Source organism: Salvelinus namaycush, chromosome 16, assembly GCF_016432855.1.
Source record: "Salvelinus namaycush isolate Seneca chromosome 16, SaNama_1.0, whole genome shotgun sequence".
Lineage (NCBI taxonomy): Eukaryota > Metazoa > Chordata > Actinopteri > Salmoniformes > Salmonidae > Salvelinus > Salvelinus namaycush.
The window spans coordinates 44,105,561-44,115,666 of NC_052322.1; positions in this window are offsets into that span (position 1 = coordinate 44,105,561).

Here is a 10,106-nt window from a genome sequence, read left to right on the forward strand (position 1 = left end):
GGAATACAAGGAATAAGGAAACTGAACAATTAACTGTGAATATGGCAACCATTGGTCGAGTACCAGAGTTTGAGGCTACAAAAGAGGATTTTGATTCCTATTTGGAGCGTTTTGAGCGTTGGCTGGCTGCAAATGAAATCAAGGATGAAAAGAAAGCAGACGTATTTCTCAGTGTTTTGGGTCCAACTGAGTATGGATTGCTGAAAGGTCTCATTGAACCAATAAAAGCAGTGGAGTTGAACTATGCAGAACTGACTGAAACTCTTTCAAGGCATTTCAAGCCTAAGCCAATTCTCATTGCAGAACGTTTCAGATTTTACCAACGTCACCAGAGTCAAGGGGAAACCGTGGCTGACTACATCCTTGCTTTGAAAAGGCTGGCAAGTACATGTGAGTTTGCACAATTTCTTGATGATGCTCTTCGAGACAAGTTTGTATGTGGTCTCACAGGTGAAGCATATCACAGAAGGCTTCTGTCAGAGAAGGACCTGACCTTTCGGAAAGCCTGTGATATCGCACTTGGACTCGAGCTTGCCCACAGGGATACTATTGAGCTATCGGGATATGCAGAACGTCAGAAAGGTGTTCACAAGGTCAGTGATGCACGTGGTGAAAAAGGCTCACAAGTCACACTTTTCTCAGTCCCGTCCTCAAGGTTACACAAGAACAAAGCAGCCCACATCTCAAAGGTCTAAGCCAAGTTGCTACAGATGTGGGGGAGATAATCATCAGCACAGTGAATGTCGATTCCAAAATGTAAAGTGCCACAATTGTGGAAAGGTTGGACATTTACAGAAAGTGTGTAAAGCCTCAAAACGCACAGCAAGAGCTCACAAAGTGTCAGACGCAACACAAGAAGAGGAAGGTACAACTGAAACAGTATTGGAACTGTCCACAGTGTACACAGCTCAACAACAAAAAGATGGAATCTATCTCAACATGGAGTTAGCGGGAAAACCGGTAAAAATGCAGCTGGACACCGGAGCGTCTGTATCTCTGGTTCCAGAGAGACTCTACAAAGAAAAACTGAAAGAGTGCCCTCTTCAGCCAGCGTCCATCCGCCTTTCTTCATACACTGGTGACACTATTCCTGTGTTAGGGCAGATCCAGGTACCAGTCCGGTATGAGGGGAAGGAGTGGACGCTACCGCTTGTCATTGTTAAAGGAGAAAAATCAGCCTTGCTAGGCAGAAACTGGCTACAAAAGATCAAGTTGAACTGGGAAGAAATCTTCAGTCTGAGAAAGGACAAACCAGTGAGTCAGGCTACACTCACTAACATGCTGGAGAAGCACAAAGAACTTTTCAAAGATGGCTACGGCGAAATACAAGACTTCACAGCAAAAGTCAGAGTGCAAGAAGGAACCAAGCCTATCTTTCACAAACCACGTCCAGTTCCCTATGCTCTTAAGGAAGCAGTAGAGAAGGAACTGGACCGCCTACAGAAGAATAACATAATCACGAAAGTAGCGAGGAGCGACTGGGCCGCTCCGATTGTTGTAGTCCCAAAGAAAGACAAGACCGTCAGAATGTGCGGTGACTACAAGGTCACAGTAAATCGCTGCATACTACCAGAGGGATATATACTACCAAACGCTGAAGATCTGTTTGCCACTCTAGCTGGTGGGAAGGTTTTCAGTAAGCTGGACCTGGCATTCGCTTATCAGCAACTGAAGCTGGATCCGGAGTCAGAACAGTATCTGACCAGCAATACACACAAGGGGCTATTCAGATTCAATCGCTTGGCCTATGGAATCTCGACAGCTCCAGCGATATTCCAACACACAATGGATCAGATCTTGGACGGTATAGACAACGTTGTGTGCTTCATGGACGACATCCTCGTGTCAGCACCAACCATTGGAGAGCACCTTGTAGTGCTGGACAAAGTGATGTCAAGACTGGAGAAATACGGAGTGAGAATGAAACGCAGCAAGTGTGAGTTTCTCCAGGACTCAGTGGAGTATCTCGGATACAAGATTGATGCACAAGGCCTGCACCCAACCAACAGCAAGGTGGAAGCAATCGTAAACGCACCAGCACCCACAAATATCTCAGAGCTGAGGTCATTTTTGGAGCTCCTGAACTATTACGGAAAGTTTGTGGCAAACTTGTCCACATTGTTGCATCCGCTTCACCAACTGCTGCAGGCCGATTCAAAGTGGAATTGGTCCCCACAATGCGAAGAAGCATTCAAGACTTGCAAACAGCGTCTGCTAAAGAGCAAGTGGCTTGCCCACTACAACACAGAGATGAAGCTGAGACTCGCGTGTGATGCATCTCCATACGGAGTAGGAGCCGTCATCTCACATGTTCTATCGTCAGGTGAAGAACACCCTATTGCATTTGCATCACGGGCTCTGTCACCAAGTGAGAAAAATTATGCTCAAATTGAGAAGGAAGCCCTGAGCATAATATTCGGAGTGAAGAAGTTTCACAAATACCTGTACGGAAGGAAGTTCCAACTGCTGACAGATCACAAGCCTCTGTTGGCCATCCTTGGACCAAAATCAGCTATACCAACCCTTGCTGCACTTCGAATGCAACGTTGGGCTCTGATATTGTTAGCCTACGACTACGAGATTGAGTACAGACGATCCAGTGATCACGCAAACTATCAAGACTACCATGCAATAGTGACTCCGACAGTGAAGATGATAGAGCAGTCTTCCAGATCTCTCTCATTGACGAACTGCCCATATCTGCTTCAGACATAGCAGAGGAAACAAGGAAAGATCCAGTGCTTTCCAAAGTCTTGGACTTAACATTAGGAGGTTGGCCAAACTTCGTAAATGACGATAACCTTCGTCCATTCATCGACAAGAAAGACCAGTTGTCCACTGATCAAGGATGTGTTCTGTGGGGATCAAGGGTGGTGGTACCTCACAAATTCCAGAGGAGACTGCTATCTGACCTGCATGAGGGACATCCAGGGATCACTCGAATGAAAGCACTCGCTCGCAGTTATCTGTGGTGGCCTGGACTGGATCAGGACATTCAACAGCATGTAGGCCACTGCTCACCTTGTGAAGCTGTTCGCAACAAGCCTGCTGCTGCACCTCTTCATCCATGGTCCTGGGCTGCTACACCTTGGGAACGCATCCATGTGGATTACGCCGAGATTGACAAGCAACATTTCCTTGTTGTCGTTGATGTCCATTCCAAGTGGATGGAAGTGTTCCCTACTCAACTGACCACAGCTGAGAAGACCATCAATCTTCTCAGACACCTGTTCGCATCCTTTGGACTAGTCAAGGAGCTCGTATCGGACAATGGCCCTCCTTTCACGTCAAACGCCTCCCGGGTGGCGCAGTGGTCTAGGGCACTGCATCGCAGTGCTAGCTGCGCCACCAGAGTCTCTGGGTTCACGCCCAGGCTCTGTCGCAGCCGGCCGCAACCGGGAGGTCCGTGGGGCGACGCACAATTGGCATAGCGTCGTCCGGGTTAGGGAGGGTTTGGCCGGTAGGGATATCCTTGTCTCAGTATGTAAAAAATGTAATAAAAAATGTATGCACTCTACTGTAAGTCGCTTTGGATAAGAGCGTCTGCTAAATGACTAAAATGTAAATGTAAATGTAAACGATTTTGAAATGTTTCTCAAGAACAATGGAGTAAGGCACATCCTGTCACCACCTTACCATCCGGCATCAAACGGAGCAGCGGAGAGAGCCGTGCAAACCTTTAAGAAGGCCTGGGCTAGACTCGAGGTTCAGTCTGTGCCCACCCACCAAAGGCTTCCCCGGTTCCTGTTTACTTACCGTAACACACCACACACAGTAACGGAATGTACACCAGCTGAACTGTTTCTGAGACGCCAACCACGTACCCGTCTGACGTTGTTGAAACCAGACTTGTCAAGCACTGTGGCAAAGCACCAGCTACAGCAGAAGAAAGCTCATGACAGACACTCAAAGACTGTCAGAGAATTCAAAGAGGGAGAGAGGGTGATGGTACGTGATTTCAGACACCCCAAGAGCCTGTGGAACTCAGGTGTGATCTTGCAACGCAAAGGACCTTTGACTTACCAAGTCCAAATTGGTCATCGCCAGGTCAACGTTCATGTGGATCATCTGCTACGGTCCAACGCCCCAGCAGAGACACGCCGAGAGAACAAGAACAATAACGACCCCCAGGACTATTCTCCTGACTGTGGACGTACGGGAGAGACAGAGCCTGACCTTCCACCCGAACCTGGCCCACCACCGGAAGCCCAGGAGGAGCGGAGATATCCTATTCGACAGCGAAGGGCACCTCAAAAGCTTGACCTGTGAGTTGAGCTGTTTAAGGTAACAGACAGTAAAACAAACAAACACTTTAATATGTCCTAGATAAAAGGAAGAAAAAGGACATTACCTGGGTTAGTTATTAGGACACAAACTCCATCTTCGGGGCAGAATAATCCCCTGGATTTGTGCTGGGCTCTGAAAAGTCTGCTTCAACCCAGTAGTTGAAAAATGTTAAGAATGCATTGTTCGATATTGCATTAGTAGTTCCCTAACATATTTACCTTGTTCTCTGGGAGTGACACACTATGGGGGAGGAGTGTAGTATCTGGGATCTACATCTGTTTATATTAGTTACTATGCTGTTACTAAGCGGTGATGTATTACAACAGTGTTACGTTACTACACCTAATAGGAAATGCACATGCCACTAGTGTGCCCGGGAAACTGTAGAGCACGAGAGGTTTTGACTAAACGAAAACTAACTGTACTCCCGTCTCCTGCCTTGTTATTTCTCCACAACACAAATATTACAGCTAGCACAGCTGAAAACTGTTGTGCTGATTACGGAAGCAATACAACTGGCCTTCTTTAGACTAGTTAAGTATCTGGAGAATCAGCATTTGTGGGTTCGGTAACAGGCTCAAAATGGCCAGAAACAAAGCACTTTGTTCTGAAACTCGTCAGTCTGTTGTTGTTCTGAGAAATGAAGGCCATTCCATGTGAGAAATTGCCAAGAAACTGAAGGTCTTGTACAACGCTGTGTACTACTCCCTTCACAGAACAGCGCAAACTGTCTCTAACCAGAATAAAAAGAGTGGGAGGCCTCGATGCACAACTGAGCAGGAGAACAAGTACATTAGAGTGTCTAGTTTGAGAAACAGACACCTCACAAGTCCTCAACTGGCAGCTTCATTAAATAGTACCCGCAAAACACCAGTCTCTCAATGTCAAAAGTGAAGAGGCAAGCCCTAGCTGGCTTTAAAGGATTCCTTGCCCCGTTTGACTCGGCAGGTTCCCATCCCACGTCATGCTTCAGCCGGGCCCATGGGGTTTCTTCTACGCAGCAGCGAGATCGTCAGGCTGTCACGCCTCAGCCGCCCAATCCGGCTCACCCAGGTGGGACGCCGGGTGGCGCCCTTAGGGGGGGGGGGGGATACTGTCACGCCTGCTCCCGCTCCCCCTCCCTGTTGCTCGAGGGAGCCAGGCTACCCGTCATCATACGCACCTGTTACCATCATTACACACAGCTGCTCTCATTGGAATCCCCTGGACTCCCACACTATGTTGATTGTCCCTGCATATATGTCTGCTCCTCTGTGTTGTTCCCTGTATGTCTGCTCCTCTGTGTTGTTCCCTGTATGTCTGCTCCTCTGTGTTGTTCCCTGTATGTCTGCTCCTCTGTGTTGTTCCCTGTATGTCTGCTCCTCTGTGTTGTTCCCTGTATGTCTGCTCCTCTGTGTTGTTCTCTGTATGTCTGCTCCTCTGTGTTGTTCCCTGTATGTCTGCTCCTCTGTGTTGTTCCCTGTATGTCTGCTCCTCTGTGTTGTTCCCTGTATGTCTGCTCCTCTGTGTTGTTCCCTGTATGTCTGCTACTCTGTGTTGTTCCCTGTATGTCTGCTCCTCTGTGTTGTTCCCTGTAGTAGCAGGGGAATATCCCTGGAGGATGTCTTTAAGCAGTGATGTAGTGTTACCTGGAGAAGTGGATAGACTCTAATTTCCCAAAACGGCCCGCACGGCAAAATAAAGGTACCCTGTGTGAAAATGTCTATATTTTCCTATAGTTTTTATGAATTTTCCAAAGGGTGGATACTTTGAAGAATCTCAAATATAAAATATATTTTGATATGTTGATATAACACTTTTTTGGTTACTACATGATTCCATATGTGTTATTTCATAATATTGATGTCTTCACTATCATTCTACAATGCAGAAAATAGTAAAAATAAAGAAAAAACCTGGAATCAGTAGGTGTGCCCAAACTTTTGACTGGTACTGTATATGTTCTATAACCAAACATATTGTATTTTCAGCTGTTTGAAGCTGGTGTACAAAAAACTTAGGGTTAGGTTATGGTTTAGGGCATGGTATTCCCACTTAGCATCGACCAATACCGATAACCAAGTCGTCATCAATGATTGTGACCCGTGCAATTCAATTGGAGACTGAATATTTAAGTATTTTTTGGAGTAATATTCCTTGAATTATTATTTGGTGAAATGTCTAAAGTTAACATGCAAGATGATCAATCAAATGTAAATCAAAAATGACTTAATGACTAAATAAGAAACATTTTCAATCATATAATCACTTTTAAAGATCATATTTTCTGGCGATCATTTAGCTAGTCTTCCCTCACCTGAATCCCCAGCATGTCCTGCCGAAGGTCATCTCCCTGTTTGAAGATTATTCTTACAGGGGGACCAGAAGGACATGGAGAGTCCATGCAGGCAAAAGCCACAGAGGCTTCTTCTTGGAGGCCATAACCTTGCACCTGTCCAGCTAGGGTTGTAGAGATTGGAGGACTGGGATTGGTACCGGCCAGAGAGAAGCGACCGTTAGCGTATTATGATTATGAAATGACAATCAACAACAGTTGAAATGACAATCAACAACAGTGATAATTAAAATAAATCAAGTTTAAGTTCAACTCAGGACTCATTGACGTTAGAGTGACAGCAAAAACACACTGTGGTTAAAAATGTCCCTTCCTGCCATACAGACACTGAAAAAAACCTTACCAGGATGCTGCCTGCCCTGATGCGTGGGTCAAAGGGCATTTGAAAGTATGATGGGAGATTCCATGTCCTCAGGAGCTCCTGAAGCCTCTGGGCAACTGAGAAACAAACATCAAGAATGTAGCAGTCAATAAGTGTTACCAATCTCTCAAACAGCTTTTTTTGATACTATCAAATTTCATTTTATAACACTCCAAGGTCAACTGTATAACCACTCCACAGTACACAGCAATATATTTATTCCACTATGACCCAATGGGAGGTTGACTATATGTTTTACTGTTGTTCTATGCTCAACTTCCCAGGTCAGAGGTCAGAACCACACCTGTGGATGGGAGGTCAGTCTTGTCAGGGTAGTCTCTTGATCACCTCACATAGAGCCTCCACGGCCTGCACCTCTCTGTCATGAAGCTGCTCAGAATGACCTGGCCACAGCACAGCAGGTAGGCATCCAGCACCATGGCCACAGCCTAGCAGGTAGACCTCCAGCACCACGGCCACAGCCCAGCATGTAGTTCTCCAGCACAACGATCACAGCCCAGCAGGTAGGCCTCTAGCACCATGGCCACAGCCCAGCAGGTAGACCTCCAGCACCACGGCCACAGCCCAGCAGGTAGGTCTCCAGCACCATGGTCACAGCCCAGCAGGTAGGCCTCTAGCACCATGGCCACAGCCCAGCAGGTAGACCTCCAGCACCACGGCCACAGCCCAGCAGGTAGACCTCCAGCACCACGGCCACACCCCAGCAGATAGACCTCCAGCACCACGGCCACAGCCCAGCAGGTAGGCCTCCAGCACCACTGCCCAGCAGGTAGACCTGCAACACCATGGTCACAGCCCAATAGGTACGTTTCCAGAAACACGGGTCTGCCCAGCAGGTAGGCCTCCAGCAACACGGCCACAGACAGCAGGTAGTCCTCCAGCAACACGGCCACAGCCCAGCAGGTGAAGCCTCCAGCAACACGACCAGCAGGTAGGCCTCCAGCACCACAGTCAGCAGGTAGGCCTCCAGCACCACGGCCAAAGCCAGCATGTAGTTCTCCAGCACCACGGCCACAGCCCAGCAGGTAGTTCTCCAGCACCACGGCCACAGCCCAGCAGGTAGGTCTCCAGCACCATGGTCACAGCCCAGCAGGTAGGCCTCCATCACCACGGTCACAGCCCAGCAGGTAGGTCTCCAGCACCATGGTCACAGCCCAGCAGGTAGGTCTCCAGCACCATGGTCACAGCCCAGCAGGTAGGCCTCCATCACCACGGTCACAGCCCAGCAGGTAGGCCTCCAGCACCATGGCCACAGCCCAGCAGGTAGGCCTCCATCACCATGGTCACAGCCCAGCAGGTAGGCCTCCAGCACCATGGCCACAGCCCAGCAGGTAGGCCTCCAGCACCACGGCCACAGCCCAGCATGTAGGCCTCCAGCACCACGGCCACAGCCCAGCAGGTGAAGCTCCAGTACCACAGCCACAGCCCAGCAGGTACGCATCCAGCACCACGGCCAAATCCTCCAGCACCACGGCCACCGACAGCAGGAAGGCTTCCAGCACCACGACAACAGACAGCAGGTAGTCCTCCAGCAACACGACAACAGCCCAGCAAGTGAAGCATCCAGCAACACGGCCAGCAGGTAGGCCTCCAGCACCACAGCCAGCAGGTAGGCCTCCAGCACCACGGCCAGCAGGTAGGCCTCCAGCACCATAGCCAGCAGGTAGGCCTCCAGCACCACGGCCAAAGCCAGCAGGTAGGCCTGCAGCACCACAACCACAGCCCAGCAGGTAGGTCTCCAGCACCCCAGGCACAGCCAACAGGTAGGCTTACAGCACCACGGGATGACCCAGCAGGTATCCTCCAGCACCACGGCCACAGCCCAGCAGATAGGTTTCTCCAGCACCACGGCCACAGCCCAGCAGGTAGTCCTCCAGCAACACGACAACAGCCCAGCAAGTGAAGCATCCAGCAACACGGCCAGCAGGTAGGCCTCCAGCACCACAGCCAGCAGGTAGGCCTCCAGCACCACGGGATGACCCAGCAGGTATCCTCCAGCACCACGGCCACAGCCCAGCAGATAGGTTTCTCCAGCACCACGGCCACAGCCCAGCAGGTAGGTCTCCAGCACCACGGCCACAGCCCAGCAGGTAGGCCTCCAGCACCACAGCCACAGCCCAGCAGGTAGGCCTCTGGCACCACGGCCACAGCCCAGCAGGTAGGCCTCCAGCACCACGGCCACAGCCCAGCAGGTAGGCCTCCAGCACCACGACCACAGCCCAGCAGGTAGGCCTCCAGCACCACGACCACAGCCCAGCAGGAATGCCTCCAGCACCACGGCCACAGCCCAGCAGGTAGGCCTCCAGCACCACGGCCACAGCCCAGCAGGTAGGCCTCCAGCACCACGGCCACAGCCCAGCAGGTAAGCCTCCGGGACCACGACCACAGCCCCGCAGGTAGGCCCCTAGCACTACGACCACAGCCCAGCAGGAATGCCTCCAGCACCACGACCACAGCCCAGCAGGTAGGCTTCCAGCACCACGGCCACAGCTAGTAAAAAGGTAAGGACCTTTTTACTAGCTGACCACCACTACCAAGACCTGTGTCAAGATCAGTTACTTACAACACCGGCCCTCCTCATAACCTTTATGTACAAATAAGAGAGCAGGTCTGGGACCAGTGTGGTAGGATCAGACAATTACACAGAAGAATCTCCGCGCTTTTACGTGATGGTCTTTCTGCGGGCAGGAGAAATAAAGAGGCCTCTTGATTTGACGCTGATCGCTTGTATTAGAATGTCTACAGTGCGAACAGTGAAACAATTAATACATCATGCCGCGAGAGGTACAGGATCCAGGTAAATTTGTGCTGGAACAAACAAAGTCAAATCTGAGAGGTGTCGGATCCGGCTCAAATTAAGCACTGGTTTTACCTGAGCATAACCCAAAAACGAAGGACTAATTGGCCTACTCTGTTGTTTAGGATTTTGTTGTCATGAAAGACTGATTGCGCTTATTGCTTCGAGTAGAAATGGCATGCTTGGAACAATACCGAAAAGTGCTATTTGCATGTGAAAAATGTATGCTATAGGCCTATTGTTTACGTTTTTGTTGGTGACACCGATATCTCGATAATTTGCAGTCGATCAAAAATCCGCAATTT